This window comes from Pseudorasbora parva, chromosome 24, assembly GCF_024679245.1.
Source record: "Pseudorasbora parva isolate DD20220531a chromosome 24, ASM2467924v1, whole genome shotgun sequence".
NCBI classification, from domain to species: domain Eukaryota; kingdom Metazoa; phylum Chordata; class Actinopteri; order Cypriniformes; family Gobionidae; genus Pseudorasbora; species Pseudorasbora parva.
The window spans coordinates 23,887,535-23,896,026 of record NC_090195.1 but is presented as its reverse complement, the minus strand read 5'-3'; the positions used below and the strand labels follow the sequence as shown (position 1 = coordinate 23,896,026).

The window sequence follows — 8,492 nt, the reverse complement described above, 5'->3', positions numbered from 1 at the left end:
ACTGACAGAGAGTATAGTGACATCCGGGACATTTCGGCAGCGGAACAAGCTCAAACTTTTTCTCACAGACGCCATTTTCTTTGCCTCACGATGCGTAACATCAAGGAGGGGAAACGCTGATATTGCGTGTTTCATCCTATGGTTCCATCTCATTTACGTATCCATTTTATAGCATTATATTATTTTATAACTAGTTATGTGCTGTGCACGGTTAAACAGCTCTCATAGAGGCATTTTCGTTGACGTGATTCGGACGGAGCAGACCAGGCGGGTGCTTTTTCACAGGGAAATGCCGTAAGTAAGTGTTTTAGCTCATTTACAATATGTATTTTATAAAATGTTTATTTAACGCGATATTTAAATACTCTGCACGCTTAAACGAAACAACATTTCTCACATGCGGCATTTTCTTTGACTCGTGAGTGGTGACATGGAACTGACGACGAGGAGGCAGGTGCACGCCGCTTGCACGTTATAAGGGAAACGACGAAAGTAAGTTAAGTGTTTAGCCTAATTTGCAACATGTTTTTTTTAATGACGTCGTTTAACGATATCTAACGCTTTTAAAACGCACCTAAACCTTTCTTACAGACTAGGCTTGTGACGCAGTTGAGACACGGAGTGTGCTTTTAACAGAGAAAACACCTAAAGTAAGTGTTCTACACATATAATAATCTGTATAATTGCTGTATAATTATGTATTTATGTCTTGGAAAAATCACTGGCCTCACTGGTTAAGCAGCATCATAGTTTCTAACATGCTTTCTCTTCCCCGTTATAGTTCATTCACCGAACTGTAATCTTATTGCACTACTTAATCTTTGTGTATGATTTTTATTGGGTAGAATTCCAGATTCAAAGATTCATATTACTAACAAAGGAAAGCTATTTTTTTGCGAAATCAAGTGACAACGTTTTAGGCAGGATTGTTTTATGAACTTCTAAAAATGTTGACCTAATTTGCTTTTGACCTGTCTCTGTCCATCATGTTCATCAGCTGCATCAACATTGATTTTTGACCACCCCCCTGGACTGAAACCAAGGCTGACAGATGACCATGCTTTCTGTTCTGCAGCAAAAAGGTATGTTTAAGGTATAGAAAACTGTAGTGCTTTTCTTGGCAGATTATTGGTAAATATCTTTAAGCACAGATATTGATCAATAATATTTATTTATAATAAAGGACAACTAAGGCAAAAAGTGCATGCATCCCTCCATGGATGCTGGATCTTATACACTAGAGATCAACAGTGTGAGAAAGAAAAAGAGAAATGTCAATGTCTATGGTGATGCACTTTTATGATGATAGATGCACTTTTATGATGGATGCCTGCACTTATGATGATAGATGCACTTTTATGATGGATAGATGCACTTTTATGATGATAGATGCACTTTTATGATAGATAGGATGCACTTTTATGATGATAGATGCACTTTTATGATGGATAGATGCACTTTTATGATGATAGATGCACTTTTATGATGGATAGATGCACTTTTATAATGGATAGATGCACTAGAGTCTGTGTTTAAAACTAATGAAACGTGTATACTTTAAGACTATTTAAAGTATTTCTTCATCCTCAAACTATATTTTGCTCGTTGCCAGCACCCCTACCATATGACTGAAAAACAGAAGAACAACTCCACAAACTGGGTTAGACCAATACCCTTGAAAGTGTCACTATTGGAGGACCAATACTTTTAGAATGGGTAAGTCATTCTTTCAGACTAAATATTTATGCAAAATGTAGGCTAATTATCACTAACTTTTGGTTAATGTTTGGATATGCCTTCATGTTTAAATGTATTGTTTTTGCTGTTTGTGTTTTTAGGAGAATTTCTATGATGCAGCAAGTAAAGGATACCTGGCTTGGTGTTTGAAGGCTGTACAGACTAGAACCTGTCTGGAGATGGTACGATTTAACATATAACATGAGAGAATCATGGCCACAAACATCACATTTGTTGGTATTTGGCTAATAGAATTGAGTCAAACTAATTGTTTTCATGATTTGACAGGTATATATTTTCTGTTTGATTTTAGACTCAACAGATTGGGAAATAACCTGCCCCCAACATCACAAAGTCAGGAAGAAGGGAACAAAAATCATTCCAGCAGATGACTAGTAAGTGAGATTTCTTAAGGGTTAGTTCACCCAAAAATGAAAATTCTGTCATCATTTACTCACCCTTATGTCGTTGGACACCCTTAAGACCTCCATTCATCTTCAGACACAGATGAAGATATTAGTGTTGAAATCCGATGGCTCAAAAAGGCCTTCATTGACACCTATATCATTTCCTCTCTCAAGACCCATAAAGGCACTAAACATGTCGTTACAGAGCCCTACACGGCTCTACAATAATTTTCTGAGGTGACGAGAATAGTTTTTGTGCATAAAAAAAACTAAATAACGGCATGGCAGATTTCAAAATACCGCTTCATTAAGCCTCGGCGCATTTTGAATCATAGACAGTCCATGCAACTACCACTTTCAAGCCACAGAAATATATAAAGGTACATCATTAAAGTACTCCATGCAACTGCAGTGGTTTAACATACATTTTCATTAAACTATGCAAATGCCGTGTTTGCAAAAAAAAAAAAAAAAAAAAAAAAAAAAAAAAATATATATATATATATATATATATATATATATATATATATATATATATATATATATATATATATATATATATATATATATATATATATATATATATATTATAAATGGAGTTGAGATTTTTTGAGCAAATAAAGCACTTGTTTCATAAAAATGAGGTTAAACCCATGGAGTCACATAGATCACTTATGATTTCCTTTGTACCTTTCTAGGCTGGAAGTGGAGGCTGAATAGGCTGTAATGAAAGGACAGACATTTCTGAGATATTATTAAAAAGATGGAAAAAAAGATGAAAAAAAGTCTTACGGGTTAAGAACAACATGGGGGTGAGTAATTTAATAACAGAAGTAACTTGGATGAAGTAAGCCTTTAATGTTCTTGGAAATCAGTCAATTCTAACCAAAATAGTTTATTGGTTGAGTCACCAAAGTCCAAGATGATTGAACTTTTTGCACCATAAACTTACTGTATTTATAAAATACAACTAGTATTAATTGTAATTGGTCTGGTATTGTGTTGTTTAGGGAACCAGGACTCCAGAGAGTTGGATCTACACAGCTTTTCCTGCTCTGCATATGAAACCACAACTGAACTGCACTGTTAGCAACTGGACACAACTGATCCACAGATATCCTGCGACTGTTTTTTCATCTGCTGAATCTTGTGTTGACTCAAGTACTGCTGTTCTGTTGCAAAGTTGAAGGTACTGAACCAACTTCACTGACACAGGACATATATTCACTGACATGCAGGACTTGAAGTATTACACACTTATAAGCAGCTTTAATAGCTTATGAAAGAAATGCATATATTATGCCTTCATCATTTATTTTAAAAGTTAACCTTCTGTGATGTAAATGGACTTGCTCGTAAATAAAGAACTAGTTTAAAACAACTTTTTGCATTCTTTATTTTTTACTTTACAATGAACAGCGTGTGTGTGTGTGTGTGTGTGTGTGTGTGTGTGTGTGTGTGTGTGTGTGTGTGTGTGTGTGTGTGTGTGTGTGTGTGTATGCATGTATGTGTGTATATATACATATTAGTTGAGTAGATTGATTTCCATTTTTCTGAAGTGTTAGGTCAACACCAGAACAGTGTAGAATTTTAACTCTGCCAGTGTTTTCTACAAAGCTGCACTTACCTCTGAAAGAGTGTTGTTGTTATCTGCATTGGTGTTAATATTTTACTCTATTAGAGTTTATTGTAACACTGAGTTGTGAGAGGCAACACTTTTAAAAGTGTTGAATTAACACTTTGCGGGTGGTTCCCATATATACACTTTTAAAGTTTTGAAATTAACTCTATTGGTGTTGATTTCCGGATTTCAAATTTACTGTGCAAAGGGCGATCTAAATTTGAGTTCAACGAAGGAAACACAAATCTCTGCATCAATCACCAGTGAGGAGAGAATTCATTTTCCAATCTCATTTGTGTCAAATTGTACCACAAAGAGTGTGTGGGCGGGTTTCTTTTACCCTACGCGCACACGCAAACGAATTAAACAGAACTATCTGTTACGAATTTTTAACTGGATCAAGGTTAAAAATGACTCCAATTTACATATCAATCGGACACTGGCCAGCAGTTTTTTTCCGATTGATTTGTATTATTTATGTCTTTGGTTAGCTATGCCAAAGTTTAAACTTATAGGAGTGAGATCGCTTAGTTGTAACTGGTACACCGACGCAATTAATCAACTACGATACATGAATGAGGCCTTACAAAGATGAAATGAGGAATTTTGCTCAAATCAATATCTTAACACACTGAAAGAAGATTCATTCGTTCTTACAGGGTTTGATGATACTAAACATGTGCTGTAAAGAAGTTTCCTTTCCTTCCTTCCTTAAACAGTTTCAATATTATAGACTGCAGTTTAATTTTAGCACTTAAAAGTGACTAAAATGTTTGAGAAAATAACAGCTGTTAACATACTGAACTGAAATCAGCTTTGGGCTTTTCAGTTGCAGATACGTGAGTTTGCGTTTGCGACTTATCTCACTCTCTGAAGCGCGCATACAAGAACAAAAATGAATACCACTAATATACACATAAAACTGACACTGTTTCTCACAAAACCAAGTTTAAAATGTGCTCGAATTTTTTCTCCACCTAATAATATGTAGTGACTGGACCACATATATAAATAAATTAAATTAGCTCAATAGGGAATTATGGAGATTAATATTTAATTATTTATTATTAATCATAACTGGTTATGATCAAACAATAAATCTTCAAATCACCCAATAGGACATACCTAACCTAGGTATTTAAGCAATATAAATTTAGTTAACCACAAGGGATTGCAATTAACGAATATATGTTAAATCATTACAGAATAACCTTTAAAGAATTAATTCAAAACTCATCTGATCCGTTCTTTTAACGAACGATCAGTACAATCTCTTATCAACTCTCAAAGCTTTTATTCTTTCTACCAAATCTCTGGGAAGGTTACTCCTCTGGCCACAAAGAGTAAACTCTCCGAGCTATTGGGATATTAGTTAAAGTATTCAAAGATACTCATGAGAGCTGTAGCTAGATCTGAACATTAAAGTGACTTATGTCTTGTGAGCAGTAACAATGACAATTAAACATCGATACAATGGTTTTAATAATTGATACTACGAATACATACGACTAGATAAAGAATACATGTATATACAGAATATCGACAGGTAACGAAATAGAAAAGGAGAAAGAAGAGAAAGGAAGGGTCAGAATGGCATTTAACAAACATTACTACAGAGAGCCAGCAAAGAACAATATCACCTTAAACAGGGTTACTAGTCTTAAACGCATCTAAATTTTGATGGAATATATATTGCATGGGTTGCTTTGTGTTGAGTATAAAAGAATGCGTAAGGGTCCTCTCAGAGTGTTCTGTGAGCTGGAGCGCTCTCTCTCAGTTCTTCCAAGTGATCTCCGATCAGCGGGAAGTTTGAAGGTAGTTTGAAAGTGAATGTTGCCAAAGGAGAGGAAGGTTTCCTTCGAAGTTATGGAAGTTCCTTGATGGTGTTCAGTGACTGTCCGCCTTTGTCCAAGGACTGAGTAGCGGAGCGCGCTGACTTCAAAGGAAACAAGAACTGTTGGCTTCACCTCCTAGCCGAGGGCCGAAGCCTCATGGCAGGGGGTGAGCCGGCGTCAGAGGACCATAGGGAATGTCTGAGGACGAGTAGAGAAGAGCCCAAAGAAATGTTTCCATTTGTCTTTTAAGACAATTAATCCACACCCCTTCTGGGTTAGTTTACCCAATCCAGAGGGTGAATTCTGAGCGGGAAAAATTCTCTTTGTCTCTGTTTACGACCTACTTTGCATGTTTTATCAGGTGTCGTAAAGGGTGTCGATTTTATACAGTTCTACTCCCAAGTTTGCTAAACGTATTAATGATACATTTCATAATCCTATTCTGTGCATCGTTGATTGAGGCAAAGAGAGAGGAATATTTAGATATCAAACACGTTATGGCTGGGAGATATTAAAGCTGACGCTACGGGGAACGCCTTCAGCGTGACAGGTGTCTGAAATCGCTATCAAATCACAATCCTACTGACCGTTGGCAGCTGGTGATGTCATCACCATGCGACCAGGAAGTTTAAAAGGGCACCGTGCCAACATGACAATATCCTTTCGTCTTCAGGGACTGTTTTGTCTGGTTCGCTGGAAAGTCTAAAAATGAAGTGCACGCGTAAAGTGAAGGGAGCGTACAGGAAGTGCGCTGATCCCAGGTTTCTCACGCCTGAGGACACACACACCCTTTGTGTGCTCTGCCTGGGGGAAGAGCACGCGCGAGAGGTTCTCGAGGGGGCTTCCTGCGCAAACTGTGAGTGTTTTCCGCTGAGGACGCTCCGCTCTCGCCTGGCCTTGATTACTGATTGTTGAAAGCTGGTTGGAATGACATCATGATTAGGTAGATCATTTGAACTTGTTTCTCCCGAACTTAGTTTTTTTAAGAAACATCATTAATCTGACGCACCACCATCCACAACATGTTTTAAATAGACACATAGCAGGCCTAATATGACTTTAAATTAAGATGGTTATTATTGGCACAATGTTGAGCTACAAAACAAAGAAGAAAATATTAAAATATTGGCGATGAAACGAAAATATCTCTCCAGACATCTGAAACCGTCTTAAGTCGCAATGACCTGATTGCCGCTCGTGCCGATTGATATTAATGTCTTTCTCTTCCTAATGGTAAAAAAGTTCCTGAACTGAATAACATACGAAACAGCTGGTGTTGTTGCACTGAAAACCCCCTGAGATGATTAAAATCGATGTTTAGGGAGCCCGCATCCGATATTTTTTTTGTGCAAAAGTATAAAGTGTAGTGGCAATAAAATCACTAATTTCAGTATTTATAATGTTATGAAATAAAAATTGAGTATTGTGTCTCAAACCCCTTGGTATAATTTATCATTTACAGCAATAAACACAAATTACCTATTTTCGCCATTTTTATGGCGATGGCATTTTTACGATGAAAATCTCATAATTAAATTTTGCGTAACATAATTAAGTTTCACAGACGGGGTCACATATTAGCTGGGAGTTTAGGCACCAAAAAAGCTAAGCAGAAATCTGAAAAAGATGACCACAACGCATCATATGTTTTTCGTGTCGTCTTAGCTAGCCCTGATCTCATGTAGTGTGCGGCTGATTTGAGATATTTCCCCAAGGTTGCGTTCAGTCTAGGACTGTCAGATACTAGAAGGAAACTGAGAGATCCAAATGCGATAAACTCATTTATTCGACAGAACTGCACAATGTTCACAAAAGTCCGAAGACCACAAGGAAACTCAAGAACACGGCAGGAAAAGTGCAGAGCGAAAAGGCAGTCCCAGAAGACGGTGAATGACGGTGAGCTGGTCAGCGGTTCGTGACGCAGGGGGAAGCAGTGGGCAGATGAACGTCAGGAATCCAGGAATCTGGAACAGAGGCAATCTCCCGGGAGAAACAAGGCCAACACCAAGGACCACAGAAGCCTGCAACGATCTGACAATGAGTGCTGTCAGTGTCACGTATAAAGCTACGTCTACACTAATCCGGGTAAATTTAAAAACAGAGTTTTCGTCTAAAAACGTTCCGCGTCCACACTATCATTTTCAATCGTTTTCCAAAAAGTGTTCATCTACACTGAATCGTCTGAAAATGCTTACATCCCCGTACTGCGCATGAGCAAATCCAAGACGCTTCAACTTGCGTCATTTCAGCTACTGGTTTATATACTCATTTTGAGACAATGTCGAGAAAAGGCACTGAGTTTTTTAACAGTATGTACAAACTGACATTAATATTTAACAAGGCTGTCAAAACAGAAAGCATACAAAACAACTGCTGTACAATGTCGTTCACCATCTTTGCAGAATTGCTCATATGACTGCATCACATGGCTAAAAATGCGTCATCGTATTAAAAAGCCTTCGTTTTCACAGTCCACATTAATACGTGAAGACGGCTTTTTCAAATTTATCCGCTCTGGAGAGCGTTTTCAAAACGATACGTTTTCATTGACTTAAAACGCTGTCTCAGTGTGGATGGAAGGCCAAAACAGAGAGAAAAATATACGTTTTCATTTGAAGACCACATTTCATTTTCATTATTAGTGTGGACATGGCCTAAGAAGGCAGCGGTGATGAGTGCAGCAGGTGATGTTTCTCAGACAATAATCAGAAACCACGCCCCAACACAACCACACAACACAGAGAATGAGACGATGGATTGATGAACCGTGACAAGGACTGTTTGACTGAACCCCGGGCTGACCAGTGGTGATGAAGCCACTCCCGGACACATGCATCTTAATTCCTGAAAATTAGGACAGAGAGTCAGCTATTTTATTATCTAGCCCATGTA

At 37.6% G+C, this 8,492-nt stretch overlaps 1 long non-coding RNA gene across 1 annotated transcript; it reads left to right on the top strand.

The window, feature by feature from the left end:
* Nucleotides 1-2,085: 2,085 nt before the first annotated feature.
* Nucleotides 2,086-3,525, top strand: LOC137063249 (uncharacterized). The gene is made up of 2 exons (XR_010901360.1): nucleotides 2,086-2,132; nucleotides 3,155-3,525. It is a non-coding gene; the product is annotated as an uncharacterized lncRNA (long non-coding RNA).
* The last annotated feature ends 4,967 nt before the right edge of the window (nucleotides 3,526-8,492 follow it).